Source organism: Schistocerca cancellata, chromosome 1, assembly GCF_023864275.1.
Source record: "Schistocerca cancellata isolate TAMUIC-IGC-003103 chromosome 1, iqSchCanc2.1, whole genome shotgun sequence".
Classification (NCBI taxonomy): Eukaryota; Metazoa; Arthropoda; class Insecta; order Orthoptera; family Acrididae; genus Schistocerca; species Schistocerca cancellata.
The window spans coordinates 418,982,316-418,999,455 of NC_064626.1; the positions used below are offsets into that span (position 1 = coordinate 418,982,316).

At 43.7% G+C, this 17,140-nt stretch overlaps 1 protein-coding gene and 1 non-coding gene across 2 annotated transcripts in view; both read left to right on the forward strand.

The window, feature by feature from the left end:
• Window positions 1-17,140, forward strand: part of LOC126161568 (kinesin-like protein KIF12) — a 605,396-nt gene that overhangs the window by 177,311 nt on the left and 410,945 nt on the right. The window lies entirely within an intron of this gene.
• Window positions 1,476-1,547, forward strand: Trnat-ugu (transfer RNA threonine (anticodon UGU)). The gene has a single exon. It is a non-coding gene; the product is annotated as a tRNA-Thr (tRNA).

A 17,140-nucleotide genomic window follows, 5' to 3' on the forward strand; every position in this document is an offset into this window, starting at 1 on the left:
CTGACCAGCCCAAGAAAAAAAATTATCGCTTACTACATTTTCGCTGTTAATGCAGTAAAACTTCAGTATTTCAGCACCAGGCAGGACGTTTAAATCTATTATTTCTTTTCTGCTAATTGTGTAACGTGTTACACAACGTATAAAAGAGCAGTTCATTGTCGGAGCTTCGTTTGTGACTCGAGTGATTCATGTGAAAAGGTTTTTGACGTCATCATGGCCGCACGATGGGATTTAATAGACTTTGAACGCGGAAAAGTAGCTGGAGCACAGTTCATTTCGGAAATCGTTAGGGAATTCAATACTTCGAGACACAGTATCAGGAGTGTGCCGAGAATACCAGATTTCAGGCATTATCTCTACCTTCGGGCAAGGCAGTGGCCGACGGTCTTTAGTTAACGAATGAGAGCAGCAGCGTTTGCTTAGAGTTGTCACTGCAAACAGACAAGCAACACTGCACGAAATCAATGTAGGACGTACGACGAACGTATCCGTTAGCACAGTGCGGGGAAATTTGGCGTGTGTGGGGTATGGCAGTAGACGACCGATGCGAGTGCCTTTGCTAACAGCACGACATCGTCTTCAGCGCCTCTCCTCGTGACCATATCGGTCGGACCCTAGGCGACTAGAAAAGCATGATCTGGTCAGACGAGACCCGATTTCAGTTGGTAAGCGTAGGCGATAGGGTTCGAGTGTGGCGTAAACCCCACCAAGCCATTGAGCCAAGTCGTCAACAAGGCACTGTGCAAGCTGGTGTGGGCTGTGTTTACATGGAATGAACTGATCACTGGCTTAGAGACCATCTGCAGCCATTCACGGGCTTCATGTTCTCAGACAACTATATATTTTTTATAGATGACAATGCGCCATGTTCACGATTGGTTTGAAGAGCTCTGTGGACAATTCTAGTGAATGGTTTGGCCACCCAGATCGCCCGACATGACCCCATCGAAAATTTTTGGAATGATAATTAAATTGACACCCTAGCTGCAAGCAGGCGTTGATACACTTCATTGGGGACATGTTGAAAATGTGTGCCCCGACCGGGACTCGAACCCGGGATCTCCTGCTTACATGGCAGACGCTCTATCCATCTTTTTTTTTTTTATCTCATTTTGTTCGTTTTTGTTCGTTGAATCTGATCGGAGCGGATGTCCTAAGACACCCTTTTAAGTCGTTGGTGATCTATTAACTCAGTTTTTTTTATTACAGAGGGCAGCTAACCCTCTGACCGAACACGCTGAGCTACCGTGCCGGCTCCATCTGAGCCACCGCGGGCACAGAGGATAGTGCGTCTGCAGGGACTTATCCCTTGCACGCCCCCCGTGAGATCCACATTCCCAACATGTCCACAACACTACATTCGTAGTGCGCCTAATAGATGTTTGCCCATCATACTCATTACTCGTGGCAGATTAATCTACCAAGTCCCGTACGAGTTCGGGCATAGCGTGTGCGTTCGCACAAGAACGTCAAAGGCCGGTGGCTCAGATGGATAGAGCGTCTGCCATGTAAGCAGGAGATCCCGGGTTCGAGTCCCGGTCGGGGCACACATTTTCAACATGTCCCCAATGAAGTGTATCAACGCCTGCTTGCAGCTAGGGTGTCAATTTAATTATCATTTCATTTCTAGCAAAGCTGCATGGTCATCGACGGTAACTGTTCTTTCGGGAACAGATACTACCGTCATATATACTTAAGAAAATTTTTGGGACATAACCGACAGGTCAGTTCGTACACAAAGTCCTGCACCGGCAACACCTTCGCAGTTGTGGGTGGTTATAGATGCAGCAAGGTTCAGTATTTCTGTAGAAGGCTTCCAGTGACTTATTGAATCCATGCCACATCGAGCTGCCGTGCCGAGGACGCGGAGGACCAACACTGTGTTAGGAGGTATCCAATGAGATTTATCACCTCAGTGAATACGAGGTGCGACAATAAAGTAATGAGACTGATGTTAAAAAAATTTTGCTTACCGTTTTAGTAAAGTTTAGTGTTGTCTCCCTCAAAGTAGTTCCCTTCTGATTGCACACACTTTTTCCAGCGCTTCTGCCATTGATGGTAACATTTCTGGAACTCATCTTCTGTAATATCCTCGAAGACCATCGTCACACCTTTTTGGACATCTTGTGTTGTTTGAAAATAGTGTCCCTTGACCGCCGTTTTGACTCTTGGAAATAGAAAAAAGTCGCACGGAGCGATATCTGGTGAATAAGGTGGCTGTGGTACTACTGAAATTTGTTTTTGAGGTTAAAGATTGCTGTACTGACAGAGCAGTATGGGATGGCGCATTATCGTGATGCAGAATGCAATTATCAGCAATGTTGGCACGGACACGAAGAACTCTTTTACGAAGTCTTTCTAAAATTTATTTGTAGTAATATTGGTTAACTGTTTGTCTTGGAGGCAGCGACTCTTTATGAGCAATTCCCTTGGAATGAAAGAAGCACACAAGCATGCACTTCACTTTTGACTTTGACATACGAGCTTTTGTTGGTCTGGGTGATCCCTTTGAGCAACATTGCGAACTTTGGCGTTTTGTCTCTGGATCGTACTGAAAAAAACCAACTCTCATCACCAGTGATAACACGGCTCAACAAATCTAGATTGATTTCCCTTTGCTCTGCTGCCACATTTTTCCGTGTTTCTCGCTGTTGTCGTGTGAGATTTTTGGGGACCATTTTTGCACAAATCTTTCTCATACCAAGATCTTCAGTTATTATTAGACGAACCGTTTCTCGATTGATGTTCAGTTCTTCTGCAATCATTTTCACGGATAAACTTCGATCAGATCGTATGAGTTCACACACCCTGGCCAAGTCGACATCCGTCCGTGCGGTTGATGGTCGTCCACAGCGGTCTTCATCTTCAACATTCGTTCTGCCTCACTAAACATTTTATGCCAATGAAAAACTTGAGCTCTTGACATAACCTCCTCTCCAAAAGCCTTCTGGAGCTTACTGTAAGTTGTCGTCGCGTTTTCACCCAATTTAACGCAAAAAGAAATGACATACCGTTGCGCAATATTATGTGGTACCATTTCCGTGACGAGAGACACAAACATGTGTTAACTTATTACAGCACCACTCACGACAGAGCAGTTGCATCGATGTGCCCCTTGGACTAGAAGCAGCTTATAGACCAAGGTCAAAGATATTGCGCCTACGCAAGCCTGCAGGGTTACCACATCTTGCAAAGAGAATCAGTCTCATTACTTTACTGTCGCACCTCGTACGCTGAATGTACCTGCAAAATAATATCAATGCAGGGCACATAATTCAGGAGTTATGAGGTCATATGACTGAGATTCGTGAAAAACTAGATTTTTTTCCTGAAACGCAGTGCAAATTACGTAGACTACACTATCCAATCAAAAAAACCTGGACAGCCAAGACTGTACATCAATATGGAAAGCGTCACCCCTTCGCCTTTATGATGGCGTGAACTGTACTGGGAACTGTCTCAATGGAGGAATAGCAGCCCATTGTTTCTCAAGATCGAAAACAAAAGAAGGCAGTGATGTTGGACGCTGGGGTCAGAGCGAAGTCGCCGTTCTATCTCATTCCAAAGGTGTTCCACTAGATTCAGGTCGGGAATCTTGGCAGGCTAATCGATTTCAGTACTGTTATTGTCCACAAGTCATTCTCTCAGATATGCTGCTTTACGACAGGTTGCCATATCTTGATACAAACAGTCATCTGAACGAAATACACAATGCTGTACAATGGGTTCACATACTTACGCTTTCAGCGTTTTTTAGGCACAATAAGTGGACCACACTGTAATTACGAAAACCACTCCCCATACCACAACAACCACCGCCTCGGTACTTCACTGTTGGTACAATATATAATGGCGGGTAACGTACTCCAGGCCTTCCGAAACCCAAACGGCGGCCGGTGTGGCCGAGCGGTTCTAGGCGCTTCAGTCTGGAACCGCGCGACCGCTACGGTCGCAGGTTCGAATCCTGCCTCGGGCATGGATGTGTGTGATGTCCTTAGGTTAGTTATGTGTAAGTAGTTCTAATTTCTCGAGGACTGGTGACCTTAGATGTTAAGTCCCATAGTGCTCAGAGCCATTTGAACCATTTGAAACCCAAACGCTTCCGTCGGTTTATCACGGGGTATGGCGTGACTGATCCAAACTATCCAATGCAGTTATCCACTGTCCATTTACGTCGCTTTTTACAGCACCTCAAGCGTCGCTTAGTACTGACTACAGAAATGTGTGGCTGATGAAGACCGGCCATTCTGCCCCATTCTTTTTAACAGCCCTTGCACAGTCATTTCTAACTGGACTCCTAGTATCACTTTCGAACTCATCAATGATTCCTTCAGCTGATTTCCTACGACAACTCTGTAGTTGCCAACGATCGGTATTTGTCAGTGTATGGTTCAAATGGCTCTGAGCACTATGGGACTTAACTTCTAAGGTCATCAGTCCCCTAGAACTTAGAATTACTTAAACCTAACTAACCTAAGGACATCACACACATCCATGCCCGAGGCAGGATTCGAACCGTCAGTGTATGAGGTGCGTCTGTCTTGCTTTGGGTGTGGCTGTTCCTTCGGGTTTCCACTTCACAGTCACGTCACTGATCGTCTACTTTGGCAGCTTTAGAAGGGCTGAAATGTCCCTGATGGATTTTTTAGTCAGGTGAAGCCCAATGACTGGTCCACGTCCGAAGTCACTGAGCTCTCGTGATTGATCCGCTCTGCTGTTGATGCTGCCCATTGACAACACAGTACTCATCACCTCCTTTTCATACTGGCGGGTCCGCCTCTCATGATATCTAGTGGTCAGTTTTGCATCACTGAAGGGTGTCCAGATACTTTTGATCAGAGGGTTTATATTCATTCAGTTTCACAATGAGAATGTTTAGCTATTCGCAACAAATTTTACATATAGTTTTAATCCTTTTTAAACTTTTTTCGCTTTATCATTTAACATTAACTCATATGTAAAGTAATAAGATGTTTCTAGCTGCTTACTGGTTACAGACGATACGATAATGATTTATCACGTGCATTGCAACTTATCATTTCATTTCCAGTTCACATACTACAACACAGGTAAAAAGTTACTAGCAATTAATCAGTTTGAAAACAAGAAAGCATTCAGACGAATCAAAGAAGAACATTGATTAGGAATAAAATGAATAATAAACAAAATAAATCCGAGTACGCTGAGTGTACTTGCGACGGTGACATAGAGCTACAGCGGCAAGACCGGTCGTACCAACAGACGTCACTAGACCGCGGGAAGAGACCAAATTGGAAAATTAAATGAATCATGATTGCAAACTTTTATTTACTGATTAGTTCCTGAATTTACTTAGATCTGCACCCTAGAAGAAACTACAATCCATTTTTAAGGTTCCGTGCCTCAATCTGTAAAAACGGAACCCTTACAGGATCGCTTTGCTGTTCGTCTGTGCCACTGTTTGGGAAATTTCTTTCAGGAACGGATTGACGTATCGAGGTCAGATTTGTTTACGTATTAAGGTCTACGGTCCTTTGGCAGTGTAAAAATTTTAAACTTCTAAGTCAATTTTATCAACAGATTCGGTCATTTGTATCATGTATTTCGATACTCGAAAACTCATTCATCAAATCCTGTAGTGCACTTCCTGTTGACCTAGAATCCTGAAATTTGGCAAGAAGCAATGTTTCGTAGCACAAGAAAGGAAAAAATCAGAAAACTGAAAATTTGTAATTACATAACATGAAAAAATATATTTTTGTCATTTTTATTCCTCTGTCTGTGTGTACCTCTGTTAAGACTCCTTTTTCCTCTGGAACAGATGGCTATGGTTCCTTGCCGGTGTCAAAATTTTAAGCCTCTAAGGTAATGCAATCAAAAGATGCGAGCATTTTTGTCACATATCAATCACCAAAAGCTCCCGTGGACTTAGAATCATGATATTTGCAAAGATGTACAGTTTCATACTGCAAGTAAAAGGAAAAATCCGAAAAATGCGAATTTGTTATTATATCACACCAATATAATACTTTTTTATCACTTTTTTATCCGCATGCCTGTCTATCTGTTAAGAGCCCTTTTCCTTTGACCAGGCTGGAGTATCAAATTCAAATCTATGTCAGATCTAAAGTCTATGATTCCTTGACGGTGCAATAGATTTAAGTGTCTAAGTCAATTCATTCCAAAGATTCAGCCATTAATCGCACATATTTTGAAACTCGTAAACCCACTCACCAATATCTATAGGTTACGTCCCGCTGATCTGGAATCATGAAATGGGCAAGATGCAGGTTTTACTATAGAGGTAAAGGAAAAATCCTAAAGTTGCTGATTGTAATTATATAACACGAACAAACATTTTTGTCAGTTTTTTATCCGTCTGTCTGTTTGTCTGTCCGTCTGTTAAGGCCCTTTTTTCACTCGTGAACAGGTTGGCGTATCAAACTCATATTTTTGTCACTAAGGTCTACGATCGCTTGGCGCTGTAAAAAATTCAAGCTTCTAAGTCAGTGCAGTCAAAATATTCAGATATTTTGATACTCGCAAACTCACTGATCAAACCCTATAGGGCATATTCCGTTGACTTACAAACATGGAGTTTGGCAAGAAACAAGGTTTCAAAGCACAAGTAAGGTAGAAGAAATCTGAAAATTGTAAATTGTAATTATATATAACACAAAAGAAATATTTTTGCCATTGAAACATACAATGCATTCATCATTCATCAAAAGCATAATAGATATTAATGCACGCAAATATAAAGTGTAGTCATATTTCAGCAAGTAAATAAAAATATTTTATTAAAACTTCTATATGCACATATATAACGTGTACTCCCCTCCTAGCTTGTTTTGGTATGTCTGGACTACTCTGAGAAAGTACTGTGGGGATTTTGAGGTGTTCTGGAACTCCTGGGACCGTTATCCTGCCTGTGCCTGTAGCAAAAACAGGCAAAATCGATGAGGTTTTCCATTCCCTGGATGGATGAACTCTCTCTCTCTCTCTCTCTCTCTCTCTATCTCTCTCTCCTACACGCGCTTGGCCAATTTTCCACTATTAATTTTATTATTGCAATGCTATGTACATTAATAAATTGTATCTGTCTTTTATTAACAATAGTTTACTGTACAGTAACGAACCCAACTTCAATATCGAAGATACGATACAATGATAAAATGAAAAGAAGTATTCTTCTAGGTAGCACCAACAGATGTGGAATATTTCCCGAAATGTGGCCTAAGCTGAGCGAGCTGTCCAGGTTGCACTCAATCACAGCACTATTGAGAACGGAGAAGTACGCTGTTACCGCCTCCCCTCCGCGTTTCTCGGGCGTAAGCACGACGGTACAGCCAGCATGACCAGTTCTTCAGAACACCTTGTCGGACAAGTTGATGATGATGATGGTGATGTATGGTTTGTGGGGCGCTCAACTGCACGGTCATCAGCGCCCAGTTGCCGGACAGTGTTGACACGCTCGACAGCTGCAAGATTGGGTAAACAAGGAGCAGGTAGACAGCAGTAATCCGTATGCTCCATATGAATATCACGGCTCTGGGAGAGTAGCGGTCAAACGCACAAGCGGGGCCCCTGCGAGGGCGTTACTACGGGACCCGGCGCGCTGTGCGCTGCGGGTGCGGAGATAAGGCGAGCGGTCAACGACCCGTGAGTCAGGCCGGGCCCGCACGGCAGGCCACAATTAGCGGCCCCCTCACCCTCCCCTCACCCCCACGCTCCAGCTCGTCTGGCCTGCCCAGCTGACCAACGGTTCACTTGGCATTCGTTCCTCTTTTGTTTCTAGATTTTAGGAAAAATTATAAGACCTTAAGCATGTCTTTCTCAATGGAGGGAAGTCTTCCGAAGTAAGAGTGATTTCAGGTGTGCCGCAGGGGAGTGTCGTAGGACCGTTGCTATTCACAATATACTTCAATGACCTTGTGGATAACATCGGAAGTTCACTGAGGCTTTTTTCGGATGATGCTGTAGTATATCGAGAGGTTGTAACAATGGAAAATTGTACTGAAATGCAGGAGGATCTGCAACGAATTGACGCATGGTGCAGGGAATGGCTGAGCTACAATATAGCAGGTCAGCAACTGGAAGCAATTAATTCTATAAATTATCTAGGAGTAGGCATTAGCAGTAATTTAAAATGGAATGACCATATAAAATTAATCGTCGGTAAAGCAGATGCCAGACTGAGATTCATTCGAAGGAAATGCAATCCGAAAACAAAGGAAGTAGGTTACAGTACACTTGTTCGCCCATTGCTTGAATATTGCTCACCGGTGTGGGATCCGTGCCAGATGGGGTTGATAGAAGAGAGAGAGAAGATCCAACGGAGAGCAGCGCTCTTCGTTACAGGATCATTTAGTAATCGCGAAAGCGTTACGGAGATGATAGATAAACTCCAGTGGAAGACTCTGCAAGAGAGACGTTCTGTAGCTCGGTACGGGCTTTTGTTGAAGTTTAGAGAACATACCTTCACCGAGGAGTCAAGCAGTATATTTCTCCCTCCTACGTATATCCCACGAAGAGACCTTGAGGATAAAATCAGAGAGATTAGAGCCCACACAGAGGCATACCGACAATCTTTCTTTCCACGAACAATACGAGACTGGAATAGAAGGGAGAAGCGATAGAGGTACTCACAGAACCCTCGACCACACACCGTCAGGTAGCTTGAGGAGTATGGATGTATATGTTGATGTACAAATGAAAATACAGACATTTTCACTTTTGATTTAAAACGAAATGTTTATGCTAATGAGCCTCTCCTCCCCGCTCTGACTACTTTCGTAACAGACATAAACGACAAGAAAGGAAGAAAATAAGAAATGTCTTGATTTTTCTTCAGTCTTGCTACCATTTATCAACCGCAGCTACAGAACTGCCTCTCTAGCCCCTTGCCTGTCCGAAAGCCAAACTGATCGTCATCTAACATATACTCAATTTTTTTCATTCCACTAACAGCCTTTTTATGTCCTCCTTGCTCCGTCCGTCAAGGGTTATTTTGCTGCCTGGGTACCGGAATTCCTTAACTGCATCTGCTTCGTGACCGTCAATCCTGATGTTAAGCTTTTTGTAGTTCTCATTTCTGCTACTTCTCATTACTTTCGTCTTTCTTAGATTTATTCTCAGTCCGTATTCTGTACTCATTAGACCATTCATTCAATTCAGCAGATCATGTAATTCATCTTCTCTTTCACTCAGAATAGCAATGTCATCAACGAATCTTATTATCACTGATACCATTTCACCTTGAATTTTAATTCCGTTCTTGAACATTTCATTTGTTTCGATCACTGCTTCTTCGATGTATAGATTGAACAGCAGGGACGAAAGGCTGCGTCGCCGTCTTACACCCTTGATCTTTCACTTTTATTGTTTCCTCTCGGTTCTTGTACAAGTTGTACATTACCCATTTCTCCCTATAGCGAACCTCTATTTTCATCAGGATTTCGAACACATTGCACCGTTTGAAACTGTCGAACGCTTTTTTCAAGTCGACAAATCCTATACCATTTACTGATTTTTCTTTACTCTAGCTTCCAATATCAACCGCAACGTCAGAACTGCTTCATGGTGCCTTTACCTTTCCGAACGCCAAACTGATCGTCATCTAACACACCCTCAATTGTCTTTTTCATTCATCTGTATCTTATTCTTGTTGGCAACTTGGATAATGCGGATGATATTTGTCCGAAAAGTCAGATGGCATATCGCCAGACTCACACATTCTACACACCAACGTGAATAGTCGTTTTGTTGCCACGTCCCCCAATGATTTTAGAAATTCTGACCGAATGCTATCCATCTCTTCTGCTTTATTTTACCTTAAGTCTGCCAAAGCTCTGACAAATTCTAATACGAATCGCCTATCTCATCTATATCGACTCGTGTTTCTTCTTCTAAAACGTCAGACAAGTCTTCCCCTCATAGAGGCCGTTAATGTATTCTTTCCACCTATCCGCTCTCTCCTCCGCATTAAACACAGGAATTCGCGCTGCACACTTTATGTGTCTGCCCTTGCTTCTAATTCCATCGAAGGTCGTTCTGACTTTTTTATATGCGGAGTAGGTCCTTCCGACAATAATTTCTTTTTAAATTCCATCACATTTTTCATGCAGCTATTTCCGCTTAGCTTCCTTGCACTGCTTATTTATTTCATTCCAAAGTGGTATGTACTTCCGTATTCCTGAATCTCCCTGAACATTTTTGTACTTTCTTCTGAAGCGGACCAACTGAATTATTTCTTCTGTTACACATCCCTTCATCGCAGTTACCTTCGTTGTACCTATGTTTTTCTTTTCAACTTTTCTTTTTAGAGATGTCAATTCCTCTTCAAGTGAACTGCCTACTGAGGTATCAATTACCGCAGTACCTACAGCGTCGGAGAACTTCAAGCGTATCTCTCCAGTCGTTAGTATTCCTGTATCCCACTTCTTTGCGTACTGATTCTTCTTGACTAATCTCTTAAACTTCAGCACATTCTTCGTTATTTCTACATTGTGATCTGAGTCTATATCTACTCTTGGGTATGCTTTACAATCCAATATCTGATTCCGGAATCACTGCCTGACCATGATATGATCTAACTGATATCTTCCGGTACCACCCGGACTTCCCTAAGTAAACGTCCTCCTCTTGTGATTCTCGAACGCAGTAGTCGCTATTAGTACCTGAAATCTATTACAAAACTCCATTAGTCTTTCTTCTTTCTACTCCTCTTACCAAGCCCACATTCTTCTACAACTTTTTCTCCTACTCCTTCCCCTACAATCGGACTCCAGTCTCCCATGACTATTAGATTTTCATCTCCCTTTACGTACTGCACTGCCAATTCAGTATCTTCATATTCTTTATCTCTTTATCATCTGCTTGCGACCTCGGCATGTATACCTGAACCACTGATACTGGTTTTGAATTGCTGTCGATTCTGATGAGAACCACCCTATCACTGAACTGTACACAGTAACTCACTCGCTGTCCTGTCCACCTTTTCACAACAGATCCTACTCCCGTTACACAGAGGCGCACCGAAAACCGGCCCCGAGTACACACTGCTCGCCATTTACGCACAAATAGTTGCCAAGCACGAACAGATACAGCAAAAAATAGATAAACATGTAGTAATCAGATAATAAAGAGATAACAAACCAATACACGGGTCTATATTTACTGAATTGATCTTATGTTTCACGTTACATTACATTAGGTGCTGAAAATAACCTCCTTGTGCTTCAGTACTCCTTTGCTGGGGTTCTAACATGGTACCAACCCACTTCGTGTGACTCGGCTGCATCAGTTCTGAAAATTTCATTAAGTGTATTGTCCTTCAAGTGTTCTAACGTATTTGGGTTATTTGCGCACACGTTTCTCTTTAGACTACCCTAAAGACAAAAGTCACAACTGGTTAGCTTCGGTGATTGCAGGGGCCACAATACTTTGTTGACAGTCCTTTCTTCTGTGAATCTTTCATGAATTTGTGAGACTGACTGGCGTGAGGTGTGACAGGTCGCCCCATCCTTTTGAAAGACAGCACATGCACGTTCATGGCGGGCCAACCGTGCGTTAGATTGGCATAAATGCAGCAGATTTTGCTGTTTGAAAAAATATGGGACCCATAATGTGACTTGCTGACACGGCACACAACACTCCGATTTTTTCAGCGTGAAGAGGTTCCTCATTATTCGGGTAGGGAATCTTTGTTCACCGGGATCTGGTGTCCTGAGAGTTCACGTGTTCTGTCAAATGACACGACGCTTTATCGCACTCGAAATATAGCAACGGATCCAGCATTCCACTGACATTAGTTTGACATAGCCGCGTACAGTAATTCACACGTTTTACCTTATTTTCCATCTACGGTTCTTGGACACACGTCATTTGGTAGGGCTTCATCGTTAGATGGTGTGAAACACGTTGACAGGACCTGCGCGAAACGTTCACTTATTGTGACAATTCACTTGTCGACTTCTTTGGACTATGGATCATTCGTGCTCGAATATCCGCGACCACAGCAAGTATACGAACGGATGGTGCTCGATTCTTTCTTGCGTTTGCAACTGACCCTGTAGTACGCCGGTGACCAGATACTGTACACTGCTCTATGCTGGTACTGAAACACCAGAAAACTTTTTGGCAAAAATGTCCTGCGTTTCCTTACGTGAACCTCTAGACACGTACGGCTTCGCTGTTGCGATTCTTTCTTGAAGATGGTACACCACTCTAAGATATTTACTTCACCTGTCTGAACCAAGTCGCAACGGCTTTCGTACTGACAGTACAAAACGTAGTCGCAATAACTTCGAAACAATGAATCACAATTGGCGGGTGACAATGAGTATTCTAGTACTCGGGGCCGGTGTTTCCTGCGCCACCCTGTTCCATTTTCTGCTGCTGTTGATATTACCCTGTACTCATCTGGCAAGAAATCCTCGTCTTCTTTCTATTTCGCTTCACTAACCCCCGCTATATCTAGATTGAGCGTTAGCATTTCCTTTTTCAGGCCTTGTAGCTTCCCTACCATGATCAAACTTTTGATATCCCACGCCCCGAGTCGTAGGACGTTATCCTTTCGTTGGTTATTCGATCTTTTTCTCATCGTCTCCTCCCATTTTGCAGTCCCCTCCCGAAGATCCGAATGGGGGACTAGTCCAGACTCTTTTGCCGAGATCATCAGAACACGTTTTAGTTACAGGCCACATGTGCTGTGGAGACACATAATGTGGCTTTAATGCAGTGGTTTCCATAGCCTCCTGCATGTCCATGCAGTTGATCATTGCTGCTTCTTCCGCCTTTTAGGCGAAGAGAGAGCTCTGTACCCCTGTTGGCAGAGTGAGGGTGGCTACTTATGCCGGAATTCTTTGGTGGCCATTGGTGATGATTTTTATTCAAAATTAAAGCAGTGGCGAGGTTCGAATTTGGGGACCGAGAACGTTTGTTTTAGTAGTCAAAAGCGCTATCTTTTTTTTTGCCGAACCGAGACTGGAACCCAGGATCTCTTGCTTATTTATTTATTTATACTAGTGCAAATGAGTTTCAGTAAAGTCAGATGTCAAACCCACTTTGTTTTTATTTGTTTTTATTTATTTCCTTTTTCCCAGTTGAACGTTGCTGGTGCGTAAAGCTAAGGGTGGGGGCCTAGTGGGTAGGGGTCGCAACCCGACCCCTGATCACCATGTCTCGTTCCCTCCCCCAGGAACCAAGGAAAGCGTAGGAAACTAGGAGCGGAGGTCTTTTTTTTCCATCCCCAAGCGTAGAGGAAAACCGACATCGCGAGGAAGAGGGAGCGTCAGTTCACCATCCTTGGTGGGACTACCGATGCTTAGTTCCTTAGAGAAGAAAATGCCAATGATCAGAGAATAATCGGTACTAAGACATTGCAGAAAGCGTGGATCAGTTACTCATTGCAGTAACATCCCAACTCTGGGGTATGTCAAGAAAAATATTACAAAGAAAATTTCTGTCTCTCTGTATCTCCTCCGTGTCTGAACAACATCACTTTGATTCACTCCGAGATGCTGGGACACTTCCATTGTTGTGATTCTTGAGTTTCTCCCGGCGTATTTGATAATCAAAATATCCACGGGTGTGCTGCCGGCAGCACACCCGTGGATATTTTGACTTCCATTGTTGAGAGCCTCGCACAGGCCTCCCAAGGGCTGCTACGGCAGTGGATCAAATGTCGTGTGCCTAGGGCCTCCTGTCGGGTACACTGATTGATTGGTGCAAGTCTTTTTAGTTGACGCCACTTCGACGACTTGCGTGTCGATGGGGATTAGATGATGATGATGATGAAGAGAACACAACACCCTTCCCCTGAGCGGAGAAAATCCCCGACCCAGCTGGGAATCGAATCCGGGCCCCTTAGAATGGCATTCAGTCACAATGACCACTCAGCTATAGAGGTGGACACTGCAGTGGATGACGCCTACCTGCGGATTATGGCTCAGAGGAACCCTGACAGCAACGCCACCATGTTGAATAATGCTTTTCGTGCAGCCGCAAGACGTCGTGTTACGACTCAAACTGTACGTAATAGGCTGCACGATGCGCAACTTCACTCCTGACTTCAATGTCGAGGTCCATCTTTGCAACCAAGACCTATGCAGCGCGGTACAGATGGGCCCAGAAACGTACCGAATGGACCGCTCAGGACTGGCACCACGTTCTCTTCACCGAGTGTCGCATATGCCTTCAACCAGGCAATCGTCGGAGACGTGTCTGGAGGCAACCCCGTCAGGCTGAACGCCTTAGACATACTGTCTAGCGAGTGCAGCAAAGTGGAGGTTACCTCCTGTTTTGGGGTGGCATTCTGTGGAGCTGACGTACGCCGCTGGTGGTCATGGAAGGCGACGTAACGCCTGTACGATACGTGAATGCCATACTCAGACCGATAGTATAACCATATCGGCAGCATATAGGCGAGGCATTCTTCTTCATGGACGACAATTCGCGCCCTCATCGAGCACATCTTGTGAATGACTTCCTTCAGGATGACAACATCGCTCGACTAGTGGCCAGCATGTTCTCCAGACATGAACGCTATCGAACATGCCTAGGATAGATTGAAAAGGGCTGTTTATGAACGACGTGACGCACCAACCACTCTGAGGGATCTACACCGAATCGCCGTTGAGGAGTGCGACAATCTGGACCAAAAGTGCCTCGATGAACTTGTGGACGACGAATACAGGCATGCGTCAATGTAAGAGGACGTGCTACTGGGTATTAGAAGTACCGATGTGTACAGCAATCTGAACCAATACCTCTGAAAGTCTCGCTGTATGGTTCTACAACATGCAATGTGTGGTTTTCATGAGCAATAAAAGGGCGGAAATCATGTTTATGTTGATCTCTATTCCAATTTTCTGTACAGGTTCTGGAACTCTCGAAACCGAGGCGATGCAAAACTTTTTTGATGTGTGTACTTTTATAAATAGTTCATATTTTTAAAGACTTATGTTTTCGCGTTGAATTAAAGGCAATTTTCCATATATTTCTATAGACTTGAGTTACACTTAGTAACGATGGCATTTTGGCTGTTAATCAATCAAAACTGGCAGTCAATATATTATAATTTTAAATCTGATTGCGATCAAGATTGTTAAAAATTTAACTCACACAACCACAAAGCTGAACAGTAACATTTATGTTTCAGCCACGAGAGGTGTGATGTACCGAGCCGCATGCCAGTGCGCGTCAAAGCCCGCTGCCGGTACGCGGAGGTTCGTCGGCCCCAGATCGAATCGTCTGGCGGTTTCACAACGAGGGTCCGGGTGCTTGCCAGCGTGCATTTGGTTTCAGGCAGGTTGCCGCATCCCAATAGGTGAACACGGGTCTGGTGCCCAAGTTACCTCAGTTACACGATTCGCAATCGTTTAAAAAACTCTCATGATCGTTCACATAAACAGTACTTCACTCAGACACTTGGGGTACCTGTGTTCCTCCGATGTGGTAACGGTGTGGCGACAGGGAAGGCATCCGACCACCCCTTTTAATTAATCATGCCATATCCGTTCGTAACGATGTCGACCCTGTGCAGACACGGGAGACAGGTACAAGAAAAACAAGAAGAGCAGGGGAGGGTTGATATATTACATGAAGGGACATAAAGGGCATCTAATCACAGAGTGAAAATAAAATAAATTTACAAAACCATGAAAACATCGGATTCATTACGATGGGATAAAGGCTAGGAAAGTGAAAGAGAAACTGGAGATGAAACCCGATGTTGGCATATAGCCTGCTTCCCCCAAACAGCTCCAAGTTGGTCACTGTACTCAACATACCCTTCCGATCACTATTACGTGCATTCACTTCCACTGTGGAGAGGTTTTGGATTTAAGGTAGGATTCTAGCACAAAGATCAAGTTCATTCCACCATATCTTCTCTCTTTATCTGCCGAACACTGGCGATGTAGTTGTGTTTTACCAACAGGATTCGAATGGACTTTTTGCAAATCGAACACCAACGCATCAGTATGAGTTAACGAACTCGATTGTGGGTACCATTCATATTCGTTTATTTATTTATTTTTGTCTACACGAAAACAAGTGTAGCCGTGGTCTTTAACCCGAAGACCGGTTTGATGCAGTTCTCCACGCTTTGTAGCCCCGTCATGCTCGTGGTCTATGGTAGACGGCACCGTAGCTCACCAGTGTCGATCAGGAGATTGCCCACCCTTTGTAATAAAAGTTACTGAGGTAAGCTGTCATCGACAGAGTTTGAAAGATATTATGTGACATCCGCCAAGAACCTCTGACATAACGACGAAGGAACATGTTGAAATAAGGAAGACAAGAAAAAAGTTGTCAGCGTCGTTGCCTCTAAACCTCAGGGGTGCCGGGTCGGATGTTTTTTTTCGTTCTCGGACAGGGTTTTGCGTTGTTATAATCATTTCATCATCACAAACACGCGCAAACTTATTAAAATCTTCGGGGCTATTATGCCGTGGTCTTCCTTGTTGAGAACCAATGTATCCTCCTCATCTGCGGAGGAAATCTCCAAGGGGAGTTGTAGCCTTTTCGGAGGTCCGACGCACATGGTTGATATTTCACAAATACGCGCAAGACGTGGGAGTGATGTCAGCTGTTGAACAACCCTAGCCGGGGCCCCACGGTTAAAATTCCATACATCATTTCACTGTATCTCTGCATAAGCATTGCAACCAACATTCATTTGAATCTACAATTTTTAACCTTTACGCTTCTCTGAATTACCAGATAGGCGACTTCTTGATGCCTCAGGATGCGTTCTGCCAATCGATTCCTTTTCTTTCTTAAAATCTGCCATACATTTCTTTCCTCTGAAATTCGATTAAGTACCTATTCATATAATGTTCAGCATTCTTCCGTAGCACCACAGATCAAAAGCATCACTTCCCTTCTGGTCTGAAATTTTTGTCGCCCTCGTTTCATTCCCATACAAGCGACATTACTTCCTAAAACTGAAATTTATATTCTATGCTAAAAAATTTCTCAGCGTAATATTCCTAAACAAATTATTTCAAAGAAACACATGTTTCAACGTTTACCATCTTTTTCGTAGGAATTATAAAAAAAAACCGTACATCCTCGATTGGTACAGATATTCTCAACAAGAATTTCATTGAAATGTGTGTTGAGGCTCAATTGAGAAAAACGGTGTACGAACGAA